At 53.2% G+C, this 18,194-nt stretch overlaps 1 protein-coding gene across 4 annotated transcripts in view; it reads left to right on the top strand.

Moving 5' to 3' along the window:
- The first annotated feature begins 3,976 nt into the window (after window positions 1-3,976).
- Window positions 3,977-18,194, top strand: part of BCORL1 (BCL6 corepressor like 1) — a 70,796-nt gene continuing 56,578 nt past the window's right edge. Inside the window, exons 1-2 of one of the 4 annotated variants that reach the window (XM_062183749.1) lie at window positions 3,977-4,052; window positions 5,329-5,408. The gene's annotated coding sequence lies outside the window, so the exon portion shown is untranslated. Of the gene's footprint in view, window positions 4,053-4,695; window positions 4,777-4,798; window positions 4,988-5,328; window positions 5,409-6,295; window positions 6,409-18,194 lie in introns of those variants that run through there. The other 3 variants (XM_062183747.1, XM_062183748.1, XM_062183746.1) reach the window with 3 other exon arrangements.

Raw genomic sequence — 18,194 nt, 5'->3', positions numbered from 1 at the left:
ACTGATTTTAACCCCCTTCCTCAGTTTTCCCCCCGTGGCTATAAAACCCAGAAAGGTTGTTGATTGTTTACAGAGTTCAGTTTAACCAGACTTGCTGTCTCCCCATCTAGACAACGTGAGGGCTCCAAGAGGGCGAGACTAGGCTGCTCTCCGTGGCTTGTTATCAGGAAGCCAGCACCTCCAGCAGCAACCCTGCTTGCAACAGGCCTAGCTCATAGGAGACGTAGGGATAGCACGTGGGGGCACGGATTGCTCGCTCACCCCCAACCTGGCTGTCTGGAACATAAAACACTAGACTGCACATTTGTAACATACTTCCCTCTTGGCCTCCAGCTTGCAAGGCTCTGTCTGCATCCCCTCCCCCTCTTTTCTGCTGGGGGGATTTAGAATGGCAATCCTGAAAACCTGAGTTCCAATCCTGACCTCACCTTCAATTGACTGAGGTGAGGGAATGAAGGGACAACCAGTAGCTTCCAATTTGCTTCATTTTGCTAACTCTAAAGATCTAAAGCACTGGAAGTTTTTTTTTTTTTCTTTTTTTGTCATAGGGTTGGGCTGTTTCACCAGTGAGACAAGGCCTCTGATTGCAGAACAAAGCAGAGAATTAAAGTAATTATCCCGTGGATTTAGTCAGAGGTTGGTTTGGGCACTAAATTACCATGGGACCCCCCAAATGCCCTGCTTTGTCTGGTTAGCATCAGAAGGGCAGGGCCTAGGCCAGTGTCACCTCAAGGTCTCTGTGCTATACCTAGGGAGGCTGGTGGAGCTGCTGACACTGACAATAACTCGTGCAAGAGTCAGGTAGTTTATGGTGGACAAAACTCTCTCGCATCCATGGCTCATTTGATGCTCATGAGGTGTCTTTGGGAGGGGAGGAGGGCAGATACATGGATGTCTGTACTTCGGAGGGAGAGAGGGAAGACCCAGATTACAGTACCTGGCATTAAGCTGGTGCTTCTCAGGCAAACGTTAGGGCTTGCTTGCCATCCCACTGGTAGCTGCTGGGAGCCAGCGCTAAGACCTGGCTTGCAGAAGTCCCCTCAAACAACCCTCTTTCCCTTACACCAAGCTGCCCTTCTGGGGGGTCCTGGCTTGGAGCGCTAGTTACTGAAGGGAGAAATCATTAAGAGAAACAATAAGCTTGAAAAAGACTATGCTGGTGTGAAATGGAGGTGCCATACTGTATTGAAAACTATAGTCTAGGGGCCGGCGCTGTGACATTGAAGGTTAAAGCCTTCACCTGCTGTGCCGGCATCCCATATGGGCGCTGGTTCGCGTCTCAGCTGCTCCTCTTCCTATCCAGCTCCCTGCTATGGCCTGGGAAAGCAGTGGAGGATGGTCCAAGTGTTTGGGGCCCCGCACCCGCATGGGAGACCCGGAAGAAGCTTCGGGCTCCTGTCTTCGGATCGGCCCAGCTCCAGCCTTTGTGGCTATTTGGGGAGTGAACCAGCTGATGAAAGACCCCTTTGTCTCTCCCTCTCTCTGCCTGTAAGTCTCTTTCTCAAATGAATAAAATTAAAAAAAAAAAGTAAGAGTCTGGACTGCTTTTTTCCCGGGTCCTGGGACTCACTTGTCCTGTGGTCTCGAGCAAGCCCTGTGTAGACACTTAGATGGTTTCCTCAGTTACAAAATCAAGAATTGTAGTGAGAAACAAGTGAACTAACATGTGGAAGGCTTTTGTAAACACTCCGATGCTGAACTAAGGTAAGGTATTCCTGTGATGATTATGTTGTGTCTCTAGCCTCGAATAAAAGAACCAATAATATCTATATTCTTTCCACGGTTTCCCACAGCTCTCCTCACCCTGCTCCTCGGTTTCCCATCATCTCCTGTAGGGCAGGAAGCCTGGCCCCCAGCAGGAAAGGGCTCAGAGAAGCTCGGGCTTCAGCCAGGAAATAACCATCTTGCCCCAACCTTCGTTTCGCCAGATAAATGTTGCAGCCAAATGGTGAGATGTGGGCGAACCAAGGTGTCCAAAAAACTACTGCAGCCTTAAGCCAAGGAGCAAAGTAGTCGCAAGGTCCTCAGGGCAAGAGGTGTGTAGATGTAGCAGTTAGTACATTAAAACCAGTGGAGAAAGTTGAGTTAAGTCAAGCAGAGTTGTTGGGGGCTGCATTATCAGAGATCCCATAGAGATCCCGCCCCCCATTTTAATAATGCATTGTGAGTTCATACGTTGATTAGCAGAAACAAATCCTTTCCAAACCTTCACCAAGCCCTTGGTGCAACTTAGGCCAAACACTTTTTAAAGAGAGAGACAGAGAGAGAGAGAGAGACAGAGAGAGACAGAGAGAGACAGAGAGACAGAGAGAGAGAGGCGGGGGGAATGCATGGGACCCGAGGACTTGCCAACTAAAATTGCTATCAAAGCGGTTCCCAAAGCAAAAGAAAATGGCCAGTGGGTGCACCGTGCTGGCAATGGATTTTGAGCTTGGTGAGGAGAAGCAAGAGGGGTTGTAGAACATCAGGCCTCAAAGGCACTGCAGCCTTAGCTAACTTGCTCCAGTCCTCCTGCGCTGGGCTCAGACCAGGTGAGGGAGACACAGCAGGCAAGTCTCAACTGTCATCTCTCAAGTGCTTTCAGAGGAGAGGAGACACCCCATAGCTCTGAGATGGAGCTTCTGGGCCTAGGAGAAGCCCAGGGGGAGGGGTGGGAAGGAGGAGGAGGAGGAGGAAGACATGAATCCCGCAGAGCTTCCTTCTAGTCTCAATGACTCCCGACTTCCTTAGTATAGATAAATACATAATAAATAATATCAATATATCTACACATAAAGATTTTTTTTTCCAAATTCCTGCGATTCATTTCACATTCCGTTTACAAAGCACTGAATCCTCCAGAAACTGCTGGGCACCTCCCTTAATACCTTCTAGGCTGAGGCTATGCCTTTGAAGTGCTCCACCACGGGCTCCGGCTCGGGGTTGGAGCCGCTAAGAAACACCCTAAGACTGAGAGCAAGTCAGCTGGCAGCTTCAGCTCCTGCCCAAGCTGCTCTCCTCGGAGTTAATGTAAAGTCATCAGAGTTACAACGTGGACCGCAAGCTTCTCAGCCCTTCAGTCCCCGGGATGGCCTGGGATGTAAACACACAGGAGGATTTATTCCTTTGCCCAGGCGGAGAGTCGTTAGAGTAAAGGGTAAGGGTCAAGGGGCTCGGATTGGTGACTGAGGAGCCAGGGAAAAGTGGGCAGAAGCCCAGTGCTCTTAGAGTCTTGCAGGCTTCCCCCTTTACAGAGCTTTCGTCCGTCCCCCTCCTTCCTCCTCCCTTGGGTCTCTCGCTCCCCCCCATCTCACTCCCCGCCCCCCCCCCCCGCCCCGCAGATGCCTCTCCGCCTATGCGGGGGGCTGCGCGCTGACGGCGGTCCTGGGGGCTTGCAGCCCAGGAGGTTGCCACGAAGGGTGGGCCGCTCCCTAGACGCTAGGAGAGGCGGCGAGCCCCGGCATTTTCCCTTCCCCAGCACCTGTCCCACTTCGGCGCCGGGGCTTGGGCTTGGGCTTGGGCTGCGCCCGCGGGCGGCCTCGGTGCCCGAGCGTCAGAACCACGCACCGAGGTCGCTCAGGGTGGGCAAGTGGGGGGCCGGGGAAGGGGCGGGGCGTCTGGTGGGGGCGTCCCCTCACGCAGGCAAGACCCCCGCTCCCCCCCGCGGACATTGAGGCTACACGGGGGAGAGAGAGTCACACATAAAGCACGAGCGAGCGAAAACGATCGTTCTCCGATCCCGGACCGCGTTGTTCGCTCCCCCCCCACCCCTTCCTGGAGCCCGGGGCTGGCCGGGGGAAGGTGGCTCCGTTCTTCCCCCGAGGCCAGTGCGGGGTCTGTAGCTGCCCGGAGAGGTTCCGGCTTCCCCGGGGCTGGCCGGGGGAGCCCCGAGAACTGCAGGCCCGCCCCCCCTTCCTCCTCCTCCTTCCCCTCCTCCCCCACGTGTCCTCCCGGAGCCCAGCGGCCTGATCCCAGCACCCCCCACCACCTCCCTCCTCCTCCCGCTTCGCCCGTTTCCCCGGTGGCGTGGAGAAGAGCAAAGTTGCGACAGCGGCTGGGGGGGCTCTGCCCAGGTAAAGGGGGCGCCATGAGGGAGGGGGGACGGCGTGGCCCTGCAGCGGGGGGCAGGGGGAGGATAAAGAAACTTGCTTTCCGCGGCCCCCACCCCACGCGGGTTCGGGTCTTGCGTGAATCGAGCCCTCGTGGTGAGACGCGGCAACGGCGCCAGGACCGAGGCCGGAGCCCGGACTCGGACCGCGCGCTTGGGCCGGCTCGGCGGGCGCAGGCAGCGGGCCAGGCCGGCACCCAGGCAAGGGCGGGGTAGGTGGCCGTACACCGGACCGAACCAGGGACTCCAGTGGTGTGGGCACGGGCCGAACCCGGATCGGGCCGAGTTGGGTGGCGAAGTAGGACGTGGATTCGGGGGCGGGGCGCGGCGGGAGGGGGAAAGCAGGCCCCGCCGGACTGGCCTGGGCGTGGGGGCGGGGGGCGAGTTCGGGGCACTTGCTGGGCTCTGGACCGAGTGGTAGGGCGGGGCGGCGCTAGGGGCTGGGCCGGACCGGCGGGGGGGAGGGTGAGGGGAGGGGGAGCCGGGGGTGGAGTAGGGGCGTGGAGTTGTGAGCGGGGTCTGGCCTCGGCCGGGGGCGAAGGTAGATCGGCGGGGCGGCGAGCGAGCGGAGGGAAGGGAGGCCCGCGGTAAGCGCGGCGGCGGGGAAGGCCAGCTTCCGCGGAGTTTGTGCCTGGGCTGCCCAGGCTCTGGCCGCCTCGCTCGCACAAATGGGGCTAGGGGACTGACTGGTAAGCAACTCTGAGTGTTAGACGGTGTGGGGCTGCAATTCCGGGAAAAGCGAGGAAAGATACCGTCTGCAATTATGCCGCACCCCCCACCCACCTCTTAGCATCTGTATTCTGCTCTCTGGGGGCCGAGGACCCTCCCTACCACAATTCTGTTACTCTCCAGCACTCTCACCACCTCCCCTGCTTCGTCGGCCATCTGACTCTCTTATGGGTATGCGTTTGGGGGTGAACGGCGGCTGGGGGGAGGGACAGACTTTCCTTCCCGTGGCGGCAGCTTAGTTCGTACCTTATTCCTACAAGGTAGCGTCGCTTTGGGTTGTGTGAACATTGGGGTTTAGATAATTTATCTGCCTCCCCACTGTGATTTGATGGCTTTTAAGGAAAGGGACGAACCCCTGAGTTTTCTATGGCTGGGATGAGGTTTGAGGGTTGGGATTCTCCCCTCGCTCACTTCCACTACCAACCCCTCTTTGCCATGAGCCACTTCCACGGGGATCCGAACCTGGGGGGAGGGGGACGGGAGTATTAATGTGCTTCTCTATCTCTACACAGGATCCGCACGGTGAAGGACTGCTAGTCTCGGATGGAAAGTAGCCACCAGTGCAACTCGGGTCGCCCCCACTATTACTTCGGTGAGGGGGGTAACATTAAGAAGGGGATACTGGTGGGTGGAGGCTCAGTCTCAAGGCGGGGGCTGGGCAGTCGCCCGGAGAGACTCCCATTTCTTGGTGGGGAGGAGAGGCGAGCCCCAGCTTTGAGGGAAGGGTTCCGGGGAGGGATATGGGGGTGGCGACGTCGGGGGGGGGCGGGAAGAAGGGGGGAGTCACGCTCTGCCTGCAAGGGGAGCCTCCCTCGGGCCCCTGGGAGAAGGGGACTGAATGTTTTGTGCTGCCCGGTAGGGGAGATCTGGAGTCTCTGGATTTGCACACTGGATCGGGCACCAGTGGCCTGAGAAAGTCAGGTCGGGGCATAAGGTGGAGAGCGTTGGGCGAAGGGGAGAGAAACCCCCGGCCGCCGCGCACTGATCTCTCTTCCTCAACCTCCTCCTTCTAGGGGCGTCGAGGTTGCGGGGGGGGGGGGCGTGAGGCTCTTGCAGCCCCGCGGATTGAGTGCCTCCGCCTCTCCCGGGAGTCTAGCTTTTTGCCCGGCTTGCTGCAGCCACCGCTGCCTCCCTCTCCGGAATCCGCTCGGTCCTAGCAGCGATCCCCTCCTCCTCCTCTCCCCTCCCAGTGTCACCGGGGCTGCTTGGCTCTGCCCCCTTCGCCGCCGCTTGCTCCCTGCTTTCGTCCCTCCCTCTCTTGCTCGCTCCCTCCCTTCGCCTCCACCTCCCCATTCACCCCACCCGCGTAGGCGGCATTCTGGGAGTTGTAGTCCGCTGGCGCGGGGGCTTGCGCCGCCCGCAGACCCGGCCGGACTCCACTTCCCGTCGAGCCCTGCGACCGGCACCCACTCCACCAGGCTTCGCTCGCACACACAGACACACACACACACCGCTCTCCCCCTCACTCTTTCGCTCGCCGCGGCTGCTGCCAGTGTGTGGCTCTGTCTCTCCTCCGCTTTGCTGAGCCCTCCCTTCTTCCTCTCAGTTCCTAGAGTCCGACCGCCGTCGCCGCCGAGAGAGAGGAGAAGGAGGTCGGTGGCGATGAGGGGCGGAGGGGGGCTTCAGATCGGGGCAGTATCAGGCGGGTGGCGGTTAAGAAGGGGTAAGAGGGAGCCCGGGTGGCGGCCTGAGCCTCCCCGCGGAGCCGACCCGGGAACAGGTGCGTCTTTTTTTCTCTCCCCCGACCCCTCCACCCCTTTTGACTCCCCAGCTTTTTCGTATCCCCCCACCCGCTTCTTTCTGTCTTAAGCCTTTCCTTAGCCCTGTCCCTTCTTCGCCCCGCGGCCGCTCTGCTTGCCCCCCGGGGGCGCCGTCCTCTTCGTGTCCCCGGACGTAGCGCTCCCTGGAGCTCGCTGTGTCCTCGCCCCTCCCTTCGGGACAGCTCCCTTGCACTTCCCACCTTCGTACCCCATCCCTGCTCCGCCCTTCCCCCTTCTCGACCCCCTTCTCTCTTAGCCAGGTGAGACTTGTTCGCTACGATCCCAGAGAGTCTTCTTCCCGGCTGGGCGGGGGTCTCCATGGAAACGGGGGTCGGTTGATCCTGGGGGGGGAACCATAGGAATTACCCCACTCCTCAGAAAGGGTGGTAGAGGCTACCGTCTTGATAACTACCTGGCCCCAACCCCAGATCCAAGGATCCGACGATCCGAAGGGGAGGTTGGCTAGCAGGGCAGGGCGAGAAAAGGCTTGTGTTTTTTTTTTTTTTTTTTTGGGGGGGGGGTGGTGGTGTCCGTAATGAAGTCTTGAAGAGACCAGGAGAAAATACCCTCCAACCTCAAGGGAGGTGCGACGTCTGTTCTCAAGGGCTGCTTCCTCGTCAACGCTGAGGTGTGGGAACCGTAGGGTAAGGGGTACCCCTAGGTAGCTGCGGGGCCTGGATTCGGGAGTGGGAGTGCTGTGATGGGGGCAGGGGCAATTATCCGAGTCCCTGGAAAAAAGGCGGGGGATGACTTCGGAGCGCCCTGGCTCCGCTGCCCTCGCTCTAGGGGCGGGGGCCGCCGGGCCAGGCGCCGCGGGGAGGGCGTTGAAATAGAAGGAGGACGAGATCGGGGGGCAATTTATACTAGACCCGGCAAGCCAGGGGGGAGATCTGGCGTGCTAGCCCTCCACAGGGTTCGCGCCAGGCCTGGAGGCAAGGGGTCTGAGAGAGAAGCCCAGGGCTTAAAGGAGAGAGGCTCCGGTTACGGGGCCGGGTTTCGGGATCAGGGGCAATCCCCCAGCCCTTGGAGGAGGGAGAGGGATGGCCGCGAACCCCAGGGCTCCCCCACCCCGGTCCTTAGGGGCGTGAGGAACGGACAGCAGGCCCAGTGTAGCTAGATTCGAGCGGATCGCGGCCGGGGAGTGGGGGGGCTCAGTGGTGGGCTTGGGGGGAACAGTCCGGCGGCGGGGCGGGCGGGCGGGGCGTGGGGCTCCGGCGGGCGGTGGGGCGGGGCCGGGGCGGCGCTGCCGCCGCCGCCGCCGCCGCTGCCGCCGCTGCTGCTCCTGCTGGGGCCGCCGCAGCCGTTGCCGCCGCGGCCGCCGCTTCTGGGCGGGGAACGGAGGCCAAAGGGAGTCCCGTGCCGGGGCAGAGGGCGCAGGCGGCGCGCGGTGGGGAGGGGGCCGTCCTGGGGGCGGGGGCAGGCGGGGGGGGGTGGAGCCCCCGACGGGGGGCGGTGCGAGCCCGGACGACGACGACGAGGAGCCCCGGGGGCCGGGTGCATGGAGGACGAGGTGCTGGGAGAAGGAAGAGGGGGTGGGTCCCACGACGGGCCTCGTGGGCTTGGCTCCTCGAGGTTCAGCTTCAGGACAGAACCCTGCAGGGGCAGCCAGAGGCCCGGGAAGAGCTAGGAAGGCGAACTGGCTGGTGGAGGGGGCCCTCCTTGGCGGGGTCCCGCCGAGAGGAAGGCTGGGCCAGAGGGACGTCCGGGGCAAGGCTGGGAGGAGCCGGCCGCACCACGGCTGGGGATTTCGCGTTATGGAGGTACGGGAGATTGTTGTAGGGAAAGATGTGGTGGCTGTGGGGAAAGGCAGGAGGGAAGCACACTGCAAACCCGGGAGGCCAACAGCACAGGCCCGTGGGGTGCCCTTCTGGTCCGTTCACACCACTCCCTTCCCCGGGTAGAAGCACTCTGTTTTTGTTTTATTGTTTTGAAATTGACAGTGTGGGCCGGGAGAAACTGTCGGTGTGGTGATACTTACTGGTTCTTGGTGTCTCCTCTGGTAGACAGTGAGAACAGGCTTCTCTTCGGAGGAGCACATGTCTAGCCCAGAGTTTATAGACTCTTCAGGCGAGTGTGGGAAGGAGGTTGTCCCCGTGGCACAGTTGCAGAAATCTTTGGTGAGACTTTGGAGGGTGCAGTCATAGGTTAACTGGTCCTCCACCTCTGCCCCAAAGGCCAGTGCTGGTTACTGGGTAGCCCCATGGTTCTTTTAAACTTTGAAGGCTGTTTCTCCACAATCCCGCTGCTGAAATGTTTTATTGGGGAATAATTGGCGTATGCATTTGGAGTTGGGAGTGGATTCGATTAATAATACAATCCTAAGGTTGGAAGTGACTTGAAAGGTCATCTAGTTCTCTGTTTGTCTGCCCTGTCCTTGAATGTTGGGATCGAGGGAGTCTTGTTACGGAGGACATGGTAGGTGGCAAAATGGAGGGTGTTTGGGGCAGTTTAGTGCTCAAATTGGATGTTGATGTCTCTGTGTGCTACTGAAGATGGCAGTATATAGGAAAGAAATTTGGAGGATTAGATTTGGGGATTAGATGGGATAATCTAATTCCAACAGTCACCCAGGGGCTCCAAATTGAAGCAGAAGGTTGCAAAGGAAACTAAAATTTTGATGGCAAAGCAAAGGAAAGACTGGGGAAGCTAGTGGAAGTAGGGAGCATGGGGAGTTCAGGAGACTCAAGCTTGATGGTAGGGTTTAGGAGCCGCATAGCTGTCTGGACCAAGTCACGAAGATATTGACAGGCAGACATGTTTTGATAGGGCAGTTGAGGCACCTGCCATTGGAACAGGTGGGGACCAAAGTCACAGGCCTTGGGGCACAGAGCATGGTTAAAATCGACTTTAAGAGGGCTGACCCCCATTAGCAGCTTTGCAGCCAGGGCTGGTGGGTTTCTTTTCTTTTTGGCTCTGAGAAGACTAGGACTCATTGATGATGCAAGGGGACAGGGTGTGGATACCTGGGTTAAAGAGGACTAGTTCTTTAGAATGACCCAACAAGGAAGAAAGTGTGGATGGTTGGGGTAGGGCAGAGGAAAGCTAAGGCCCCAGCAAGCTCTGCTGTTGGATTGTGGATTGGGCAGAGTGGAGGAGAGTTCCAGAAGAAATAGTAGCTTGCCCCAAGGACACTCATGTGGATCTGGCTATTTAGATTTGCCAGGAAGCAGTAGGGAGAGAGGGAGGAACCGTTTCTCGCTGGCTTAGCCTTTCTTGGGAAATGAAAGGAATTTCTTCCAGGGCTCTCTGCTTTATTTATAAGGCAGTTCACTTAAACCGGGTAAAAATATTAATGAGTACACGTGGTAGTGAGTATTCTCTCTCTCTCTCTCTCTCTCTCTCTCTCTCTCTCTCTCTCTCTCTCAATTTATTTTGTTTATTTGAAAGAGTTACAGAGAGGCAGAGAGAGAAAGAGATCTTCCATCGGCTGGTTCACTGCCCAAATGGCTGCAACTGCCAGAGCTGAGCCGATCTGAAGCCAGGAGCCAGGAACTTTTTCTGGGTCTCCCACATGGGTGCAGGGGCTCAAGGAATTGGGCCATCCTCCGCTGCTTTCGCAGGCACACCAGCTGGATCAGAAGTGGAGCAGCTGGGTCTCCAATGGGCGCCTGTATGGGCTGCCAGTGCTGCAGGCTGGGGCTTTAACCTGGTGCCCCACAGCACCAGCCCCAGCAGTGGGATTTATTTATTTATTTGAGAGGCAGAGTTACAGACAGAGGGAGAGAGACATAGGGAGCGGTCTTTCATCTGGTTCACTCCCCAAGCAGCTGCAACAACCGGAGCTGGGCCGATCTGTAGCCAGGAGCCAGAAGCTTCCTCTGGGTCCCCCATGCGGGTTCAGGCGTCTAAGCATTTGGACCATCTTCCACTGCTCTCCCATGCCTTTAGCAGGGAGCTGGAATGGAGGCGGAGCAGCTGGGACTCATATGGGATACCGGTTCCCATATGGAATGCCAGCGCACCCGCAGGCAGAGGCTTAACCTATGACACCACAGCTCGGCCCCTGGGAAGGGACTTCTTTGAGATAAACAGAATTAGGGGAGAAAGAGACTTGATGAAAGCAGAAAGAGAAGTCAGGAAGAGGATTGGTTGGGCAGTGAAGATAAGTGTTCATCACTGGCCCCATGTTAAGGCCAGCTAAGGAAAAAGTAATACCTTGAAATCTCCAGAATAACATTTTCCAAAGAAAAGTTTGAAGAATGCGTAGAGTTTACACTGTCACTCTGGAATCACTGAGGTTGGGCAAGAAAAAAGAAAGCTCTTGGGTAAAGGTAGGGTTGGGGAGAAAGTGCCATTTACGGACACATACAGATATATTTACTTATAAGGAAATAGGATTGAGAGCCGTATACAGGTTCAAGATGCAGAATGTGAGGGAAAAAGGAACAAGAGGAATAAAGAGCCACAGGAGGCTGTCATTTGGAGCTGGTGTTGTGGCATGGAAAAGCTTGCCTTTGATAGCCACAGTTCTGGAAGGGTCCTGCAAGAGGCAGAGGTTAACTGGCATCCAGGACTTAACAAGTTTAACAAGTTTACGCCTTAATTAGAAAATCTAGACTGAAGTAAGGATACTCAGTGGGGGAAGGGATTCACTGTCCTAAATAGAGTGGCCTTGAAAAGAAGGAGAAAGTGGGAATACACCAGTTTTTCCAGGCTGCAAGTAGGAGGGATCCTAGATACAAAGAGGTGAGTGATGGAAATTCCAGAATGAGACAGGATAGAGTGGTGTGAAAGCCTTGGGCAAGAATTGGAGGGCAGGGTAGGAGTATGGAGAAGAGGCTCTGATCAGGAGTTGTACTGTACAACAGATGGAGTGCTTCATTGATTTTAGCTGAGATAAGTTGTGGATGGAATAGGACAGCCATAGGGAATGGAGAGCTCTTTTCCAGGGCCGAGCAAAATCTGAGATTCCGAGAGAAGGAATTCACCGTTGAATTTGGGTGGGAAAGTAAACACTGGAGTGGTATAGAGAGAGCGCTGGGCGAAGTGGAAATTAATGGGCTAAAACAGACCTGGAAGAGAGGGAAGAAGCCAACTATGAATGCATAAGGAGTAGAGAACACCCCAGTCCTTCGAGTTTTCATGCTTGAGTTTGAATTAGACGTTAATCCATGCTTGCCAGGATGTTTGGCGTCAGGACAGCCAAAGAGGGAGGGAGGAAGTAATCTACCTTTCAGCCACTAAGATGCTAAAACGGTATATTACATGATCTCACAGATGAACGAGGCCTTGTTAATGCCAGTTTTTGAATGGTCATCCTTAAAATAATGTAGAAACCGTTTTTTCCTAAATCGTGCCCTTTTCCACCAGAGTCTTCACCCATAACGTTTTTTAAAAAAGATTTTTATTTATTTATTTGAGAGGTAGAGTTGCAGATAGAAAGGGGGAGAGACAGAAAGGTCCTCTGCCCACCGGTTCACTCCCCAGATGGCTGCAGTGGCTGGAGCTGAGCGGTTCCGAAGCCAGGAGCCAGGAGCTTCTTCTGGGTCTCCCATGTGGGCACAGGAGCCCAAGGACTTAGGCCATCTTCTACTGCTTTCCCAGGCCATAGCAGAGAGCTGGGTCAGAGGAGGAGCAGCCAGGACACGAACTGGTGCCCATACAGGATTCCAGTGCCAAAGGCGGACGCTTAACTCACTATGCCACAGTGCTGGCCCTTTATCTATAACTTAAAAACAATCTTTTATGATGAAAACTTTCTTTGGTAAACTGAAGTTAAATTCTGGTCAAGAGTAAAAAAATTTAACCCTGTACTTCTCTCCCCATACTTCAAATAAGATGTCCTCATTCCTTCTTTTTTTTTTTTTTTCTGTTTTGTTTTAAGGGCAGAAGCTACTCTTTCCCCATAAAACATTTAAAGATGTATCATTTTTTAAAAGTAACTGCAGGCTGCATATCAAGGTTGTATTTTCTCTGGTCAATGAATTTGAAGATGAATTTGAATAGAGATTACTTATTATTTGTAAAATGTGGTGATTTGCACATTTACCCATAAATGTGTGCGGGATAGGATACGTTTTCATCTCAAGGAGACTTTCACGCAGCTGGCATTGTGGTGTAGGGATAAAGCCACCACCTGTGATGCCAGCGTCTCATATGAGTGCTAGTTCATATCCTGGCTGCTCCCTTCTGAGCCAGCTCTGTGATAATGCACCTGGGGAAAGCAGTGGGAGATGGCCCAAGTGCTCAGGCCCCTGCCACCCATATAGGAGACCCGGATGAAGCTCCTGGCTCCTGACTTTGGCCTGGCCCAGCCCTGGCCGTTGTGGCCGTCTGGGAAGTGAGCCAGCAGATGGAAGATTTCTTTGTCTGTCTCCCTCTCTCTGTAACTCTTTCAAATAAATAAATCTTTTTTTTTTTTTTATAAATAAGGCCTTCAGCTAAGGGTCCATGAGGAATCAAGAGTGCTAAGGAGCAGGCAAACCTTTGTGTTTGGGACTTCTTTATCAACTGTACAGAGAAGCCCTCATTACTATGGTATGCCCCGAAATCATTGGTGCCATTGAAGGGTACAGTTTTGTTATAGTGCTGGTGTCCTGGGGCAGGAAAAACAAGCACATTTTCATTTTCCTAGACTGTGTGGAGAAGTACACCACACATGATCATGATCCCAGGGGACAGTCAGTGCACCCTGTACCTGACTCCATGAGGCTGTTGGATACCTTCTTATGATAAGGCTTTACCATGTTTAACGTGGCTGCCTGTTCAGGTTAGTATAGTGCAGTGGTTCTCACACTTTAGCATATATCAGAAGTATTTCGGGGGAGGGGCTCTGGGGACATACAACTTTAGGTTAGAGTCCTTGCTTTTCTGCTTCCTGACTATATGGCAAGAAGCAAGTTGCTTGCCTCTCTCTCTCTCCCTCTCTCCCTCTTCCCCTCTCCCTCTCTCCCTCTTCCTTTCCCTCTCCCTCCCTCCCCTCTCACCCCTCCCTTCCCTCCTTCCTTCCTTATTTAAATAACCTGGCTGGAACTCCTTCCAGGTCTCCTACATGCGTACCACGGACCCAAGTACTTGGGCCATTTTCTGCTGCTTTCCCAAGCTGTTAGGAGGGAGCTGGATCTGAAGTGGAGCAGCTGGGACTCTGATCTGCACCCATATGGGAAGCCTGCATCACAAGTGGTGGCTGAACTTGTTGTGCACAGTGCCAGCCCCTGCCTAACTTTCTTGAGCTTCAGTTTTCACTGTACAATGGAGGTGATAATACAAACCTCACAGGGCTATGAGGATTATATGAGATATTGTATATATAGTGGTTGGCCCATGGTCGATTTCCAATAAGTGGGATCTATTGTCATAATCAAATTATTTTTAAAAATATTTTATTCTTTTAAAAGGCAGGGAAAGAGACATAATAGATGAACAGATGGAGATCTTCCATCTGCTGGTTTACTCCCCAAGTCCTTGAAACAAGTTGAGGCTGGGCCAGGCTGAAGCCAGGAGCCAGGAACTTGATCTGGGTTTCCCATATGGATGGCAGGGACCCAAGTAGTTGGGCCATCAGTTGCTGCCCCGCAGTTTTGTTAGGAAGAAACTGGAGCTGAAGTGTGGAGTAACCGGGAATTGAACCAGGCACTCTGCTATGGGATGTGGGCTACCTAAGCTACATCTTCACTGCTGTACCAAAAGGCTCCCTGGAAGACAGACAAAAATGGGGGCTGGCATTGTGGTGCAGAGGGTTAAGCTCCTGCCTGCAACTGCAATACTGGCATCCCGTATGGGTGCTGATTAGAGTCTCAGCTACTTCACTGACGATCAGGCTCTGTGCTAATGTGCCTGAAAGGCAGAAGAAGATGGCCTAGTGCTTGGGCTCCTGCCACCCACATGGGAGGCCCAGATGGAGTTCCTGGCTCCTGGCTTCAGCCTGGTCCAGCCTTTGAGGAGAGAACCAGCAGATCTCTCTCTCTCTCTCACTCTCACTCTCACTCTCAACTCTGCCTTTCAATAAATAAATCTTCAAAAAATAACAATGACAAAATGCTTGCTAGGTTAAGATGCTAAGTGGGACGCCGGCATACTATTTCAGAGGGAGGGCATGGGTTTGGGTCATGGCTCCAGTTCTAATTCTGGCTTCTTGCTAATGTACACTCTGGGAGGCAGCAGGCGAGAGCTTAAGTGCTTAGGTCCCTGCCTCCCACATGGGAGACCCTGATTGAGTTCCAGGCTCTTGGTTTCAGCCTGGTCCAGCTTTAACTGTTGTGGGTAAATGGAAGATGGACTCTCTCTAACTCTAAAGTAAATCAATTTATTTTGGTGCCCAAAATTTTGAAATCCATGCATACTTTTTCATAACACATGTTCTTTATGAACTTCTAAAAAAGTTTTATTTGGGGCCGAAGCTGTGGCGTAGTGGGTAAAGCCATTGCTTGCAATGCCAGCATCTCATATGGGTGCCAGTTCGAGTCCTGACTGCTCCATTTCTGATCCAGCTCTCTGCTATGGCCTGGGAAAGCAGAAGTGGCCCAAGTCCTTGGGCCCCTGCACCCGTGTGGGAGACCCGGAAGACGCTCCTGGCTTCTGGCTCCTGGCTTCAGATCAGTGCAGCTTTGGCCACTGTGGCCATCTGGGGAGTGAACTAGCGGATGGAATATCTCTCTCTGCCTCTGCCTCTCTGTCCTCTCTCTCTCTCTCCTCCTCTGTAACTTTGACTTTCAAATAAATAGATAAATCTTTTTAAAAAAGTTTTATTTATTTACTTGAAAGGCAGAATCACAGAGATAGAGACGGAGCTTCCATCTGCTGCTTCACTCCTCAAGTGCCTGCAACAGCCAGGAGCCAGGAACTCTATCTGGGTGTCCACGTGGGTGGCAGGGACTCAAGTACTTGAGCCATCATCTGCTGCCTCTGCCGGGTGCGTTAGGAGCAAGTTGGATTGGAAGTGCAGTAGCTGGGACTCACTCTCAGGCAGTCTGATAGGAGACGTGGGCATCTCAAGCAGTGGTTTATCTCACTGCACCACAATACCCACCCCTTCTATTAGCTTTTTAAAGATCTCATGTTTGTATAGATTTCAAAATTTTTTGGCGCCAAAATAAATTTATCTTTTTTTTTTGTAAAGACTTATTTATTTATTGGAAAGACAGAGTTACAGGGCTGGCTCCGTGGCGCAGTAGGTTAATCCTCCATCTACGGCGCCGGCATCCCATATGGGCATGATCTAGTCCCGGCTGCTCCTCTTCCAATCCAGCTCTCTGCTATGGCCTGGGAAAGCAGTAGGGGATGGCCCAAGTGCTTGGGCCCCTGCACCTACATGGGAAACCAGGAAGAAGCACCTGGCTCCTGGCTTCGGATCGGCACAGCTCTGGCCATTGCGGCCAACTGGGGACTGAACCAGCTGATGGAAGACCTCTCTCTCTCTGCCTCTCCTCTCTCTGTAACTCTTTCAAATAAATAAATAAAATCTTTAAAAAAAAGACAGAGTTAGAGGAGAGAGAGAGAGAGAGATCTTACATCCACTGGTTCACTCTCCAATGGTCGGGACTGGGCCAGGCCAAAACCGGGAGCCTGGAACTCCATCCCATTCTCACACATGGGTGACAAGGGCCTAAGCACTTGGGCCATCTTTACTGCCTTCCCAGGCACATTACCAGGGAGCTGCATCAAAAGTGGAATGTCTGGAACTCAAACTGGCACCCATATGTCAGCAGAAGCTTAACCCACTGTACCACAATGCCAGCCCCAAATCTATCTTTTAATTTCATTTTCCATGAACATTTTGAACTGTCCTCAAATTAGTACACATGGAGCATTTACAGTGTGTCCTGGTAGGATGAAGTAGCTTGAGTTGCCACCTTTGAGGTGGAAGTGATCACCTTTTTAACTGTTGTAAGGTAACACTGCTCAGTATTTCAGGGAAAGAACTGAAGAATGTATATCCAGTTGAAACTTCAGGGGACATTTTGGGCCATGGGTGACATTTTAAACATTCACTGCTTTCTGAAAAGAGCTGCTGTGTTTAATTACGACTGGTTGGGCTTTCCAGCTGTCTCTGACATCTGGAAATTCTATAAAAACTGGTAGATAGAGCCTAGCTCTGGTATGGCTCTACGACAAGGATGTTCATCAACTATTGAATGAGCACATAATACCTCAAATAGTTCTGGATTCCCCAAACCAAACTTTTGAGCATACAAAAAAAAATAGCCTGTAAAATAGATGTCTGTGCAGCTGAAGTGTTTTTTTTTTTAAGTTTTATTTATGTGTTTGAAGGGCAGAGTGACAGAGACAAAGAGAGCATCCATCCGCTGGTTCATTGACCAAATGGCCAGAGCTAGGCCAGGCTGAAGTCGGGAGCCAGGAGCTCTACCCAGGTCTGCCATGTGAGTGCAGAGGGCCCAAGCACTTGGGCCATCCTCTGCTGCTTTCCCAGGCACATTAGCAGGGAGTTGGGTCAGAAGTGGAGCAGTAGGGACTCAAATCGGCACCCATATATATGGACGCCAGCATTGCCAGTGGTGGCTTTACCTGCAATGCCACGACACCGCCCCCCCCATTTATATGGTATTTAGGCAAATATTAAAATGAGTAGTTGCTTGAACACACACCTACTGACAGTGGCCAAAGGCGGTGTGTATGTCAGTTGAGTTTACAGATTAGCTGTGGCTAAACCATACTCAGATAGTTGGGAGTTGACTTTATTGTTTTGTCTCACCCAATCTTTTTTATTTCTATGATTGTCTTTATTGTGAAAGTAAAAAAGAGAAAAATTTCTGTGAGTTAAGGAAGTAAAAGGAATTCAAACTTAATGCTTTCTATGTGGCGTTTTTGGTCTCCACGTGATGTACATGAGGATTTCTGTTTTTCCTAGTAATTTAGCAAGGATTTATTGAATGCATATTGTGTACTTTGTATCATGTTTGATATATTTGGAGAGAGCTATTGAAAGAAGTAGAAAATATTGTTTACAAAGATTTGTCTATTTTTTATTTTAAAGGCAGAATGGTAGTGGCGTGGGGAGGGAAGCAGCGGCGACCTTCCATCCACTGGTTCACTGGTTCTCTCCCCAAATGCCCAGAACAGCCAACACTGGGCCAGGCCTAAGCCAGGGAGCCAGGAACTCCATCTGGGTCTCCCGTGTGGTAGGAGGAACGGAAGTATTTGGGCTATTATCCACTGCCTTCCCAAGAGCATTAGCAGGGAGCTGGGTCATAAGAAGAGCAGCCAGGGATCAAATCCCCATTCTAATGGCATGATATGCTATAGTCCAGTGGCAGCTTAACCTGCTGGGCCACAAAACCCAACCCTGATAGGAAGTTGAATTAATAATGACAGTTTGAAATTCTTTGAGATACTATTGTTTAATAAGAGATATTTAGATGTAGATTCAGTATTTTTTCTTAAAGATTTAATTATTTGAAAGTTAGAGTTACAGACAGAGAAAGGGAGAGACAGAGAGAAAGGTCACCCATTCACTAGTTCACTCTCTAAGTGGCTGCAATGGCCAGAGCTGAGCTGATTCGAAGCCAGGGGCCAGGAGCTTCTTCAGGTCTCCCACATGAGTTCAGGGGCCCAAGCACTTGGACCATCTTCTACTATTTTCCCAGGCTATAGCAGAAAGCTGGATTGGAAGAAGAGCAGCCAGGACTTGAACCGGTACCCATATGGGATGCTGGCACCAT

This window comes from Lepus europaeus, chromosome X, assembly GCF_033115175.1.
Source record: "Lepus europaeus isolate LE1 chromosome X, mLepTim1.pri, whole genome shotgun sequence".
Taxonomy (NCBI): Eukaryota; Metazoa; Chordata; class Mammalia; order Lagomorpha; family Leporidae; genus Lepus; species Lepus europaeus.
The sequence above is the reverse complement of the archived record's forward strand: the minus strand, read 5'-3'. Positions and strand labels throughout refer to the sequence as shown.